The sequence below is a fragment of the Etheostoma spectabile genome, chromosome 15 (assembly GCF_008692095.1).
Source record: "Etheostoma spectabile isolate EspeVRDwgs_2016 chromosome 15, UIUC_Espe_1.0, whole genome shotgun sequence".
NCBI classification, from domain to species: domain Eukaryota; kingdom Metazoa; phylum Chordata; class Actinopteri; order Perciformes; family Percidae; genus Etheostoma; species Etheostoma spectabile.
In genome coordinates this window covers 19,912,807-19,915,863 of record NC_045747.1, presented here as the reverse complement: position 1 = coordinate 19,915,863, position 3,057 = coordinate 19,912,807, and the positions used below count along the sequence as shown (strand labels likewise).

General features: G+C 43.2%; 1 protein-coding gene across 2 annotated transcripts in view; it reads left to right on the top strand.

The window, feature by feature from the left end:
• tmem104 (transmembrane protein 104) overlaps window positions 1-3,057 on the top strand; it is an 83,007-nt gene that overhangs the window by 78,384 nt on the left and 1,566 nt on the right. The window lies entirely within an intron of this gene.

Below are 3,057 nucleotides of genomic sequence, written 5' to 3'. Positions count from 1 at the left end.
CGACCTGGTCTCACGTGTGTCGGAAAAAGAAAGACGTGGGACATGCCAACATTATTCAGGTTTTAGGAGCATTCTTTGGAACTGTATACAGCTCATTTAGGGTTTTTACAGCAGTTTAGCAGACACAAGGTCTCTTCAGCCAACAGTTGGCCAGGCTGGGGTAGAGATGCGTGCCCAATAGAAAAGAAGGAGAAAACACCTCACATCAACAGGATAATAACAGATATCAGCAGGTTTTGTGTACGTGCAAACATCGAAGCGGTGTCATTCTCAAGGTGGTTGAAGGAATGAAAGACAAGTCCGCCACCAGTGGAAAACTTTGAAGAAACCTGATTTTGTAAACTCAATGTAAATGAGAATATGAGTGGAATAGTCCTTTTAATGAACCATGGAAACAGCTTAGAAGAATATTGAGCATGTCAACAAAGTCAGTGAAACCTGCTTGTTGTTTTAAGTATTACAAAATTAGTCCTTGTTATACTTGTTGCATTCCTGTCTCTTCTTATTTAATTTGATGCTGTTTATTTCTCAACACTGTATCTCTGTAACGTACTAAAAAAGAAGTCATGGTAGTAGTACTATTTCTTTCTTAATCCCCACTTAATCCCCAATAGATTGTTGCGATTGTTGTACTTTGATTGCGTCCATTCTTGTTGTTTTGCGGTCGCCTCCATCCTTTGTCGTTGATGGTTTCTCCCTTTGTGTCCCTGATCATTAGAATTAATTTTATCCTCCTCGTGTATAGTAAAGTACCACTGCACGAGCACACGGTAGCTTATTAATAAAGCTTTTTTGAAACTGGTAAGCTCCCAGCTTCCTCTACCCTGTTCACAGACTGCGACATGTGCTGGACCCAACATGCTGTATGTGCCCTCCTGACTATATCCATCAAAGGCAGGACTCGCTCTCGCTCTCGCTCTCGCTCTCGCTCTCGCTCTCACTCTCTTTCTCTTATGCATCACATCCAGTCACCCAGAGTGTATGAAAAATCCGTATTGTATAGAGTCATTTTCTGCATATGTGTGACAAACGATGGTCTGAGTGGTACCTTCTAAATGTCACCCTGTGTTTAAAAGGACAGGTTGATGATGAAAGTTGAAGAGCTGGCTCCCGGCCATTGCGGGGCTATGACTAACTCCTGGTGTCACAGGGCTGATTGAATATGTGTGGAGGTGAGATGGCTTACTCGGCCACATGAGTGTCAGCCGGGAACAGGACTGCATGCCACGCACATAGGTCTCCTTTTTTAGCTTCGTTCATGCTAGTTGCCACAGAGGCATCTCCAGAAATCAATTGGAGATGGGATGCGGCAGCAGGAGGTGGAGACACATGGGGAGTGCTTCTCTATCTTTACCTAGCTCCAATGACTTGATGTCAGGCCATGAAATGTTCCCAAGTTGTTTTTTTACGCTTCATGTTTCTGGGAGTTGGAGGGCACGTCTATACTGGGAGTATGAACTTTATTCACATTACCTTCCCTCTCTCAAGCAGTATTGTTTTGTGTATATATATATATTCTAACAGAATTTATCTCAGGACACTTTACAGAAAGAGTAGGTCTAGACCACACTGTATATATAATTAACAGAAATCTAGAAACCCCGAACAGACCCTGGCTTTTGGTGGGAGCCCATCTTAAAGTACAGTAGTCAAAAAACAAGCAGCGTTACAGCTGGTGCAACCAGTTCCAGTTTTGTGGTAAATCTGCTTGATTGATGGAAAAGATTTAGCCTGGTTGATACCAGACCCTTCTCAGTTGTAACTGAGAGAGGGCCTCTGGGCGCTATTGGATAGACCTTAAACCAATCAAAGCGATGAAGGAGATGACGTATGCAGAGCGACGGAAAAACATCTCAACCAGCGAGCATGTTGCAGAGCTACCATCATGGTGTAAAGCCCACCTGAACGGTTGTGATTGGTGCCTCGATTTTGAAAAAAATTGGAAATGGGCTCGAATGGACTCTTAGCCGGGCGGACTTGCAGAGCAAATCTCAATTTTGCCGGAAGTTTATCAGGGTTTTCCCAGGCAATAAAAGATTGGGAGACTATATTAGAACATGGGTATTGCTTTACATTAGAAAACACGAGCAAAGCCGCATCTGTTGGAGGTTGTTTGGGCGGTGTCTGAAGCAGTATGAAGCAGTGATAAGCCGAGGGGTTAAATGCTCCCCACATGTTCATTTTCATCAGTTGTTCAAAAAAAGTTATCACAATTACTTTGCCGTTGTATATGTCAGTGTTTAAAAGTGCTGCACATAACATTGTTGCAGGATGAACTAGAGTAAATACTATACAAGGCCACTGCATCCTGATTATTGCACCTTGTCAACATTGATGTTTTTTAGATTAAAGATAGAGACATGGCTGTCATTCAAGGGTGTATGTCTTGGTGTGGGTATGTTTCCCAGTGGTAGAATAATAAAGAGGACATTTTGGAATGAATGAGTTGTTGGAAGAGAGGATTAAATGTGTTTGGATTAGAGAGGGGCTGAATAAAAGGATCATTTCAGGGTTTGGCCCCAAGCTGACCCAGAACTGTTACCCCTCATAGTTACACTGCAGCTAAGCTCTGCCGCCTTGCATCATGGAGGGTGGAGTGTGGCATTTGACAAGAACACAGTGATGCCGTTCATGGAAAGAAGCAAAGCATGAAGGTGGTAAAAACCCACACACATGTTAAAGTGCCCATATTATTAAAAAAATCACTTTTTCCGGGGTTTGGGGTGTTATTTTGTGTCTCTGGTGCTTCCACACGCATACAAACTTGGAAAAAGAAATTCCTTTTTACGTCACTAGCTGAGACGAGGTGGCTAACCATAGCATGCTAGCGCTAACATACTAGCTCGTTCTCAGTGGCAAAACACTGCTACAACACACACTAGTTCACCATAATCTCCAAAAGAACTACGTCCTGTCCCTGTTCTGCAGGTATGCACAAGTGTCCCTTGTTTAGAAGAAGTCTCCCAGCTAATCCTGTCTTGGACTGACCAAAGCTGGAGAAACAGTTATCTAGCTGATGGATCTTACCGAGCTACTGAGCATGTGTGACTCCCAACA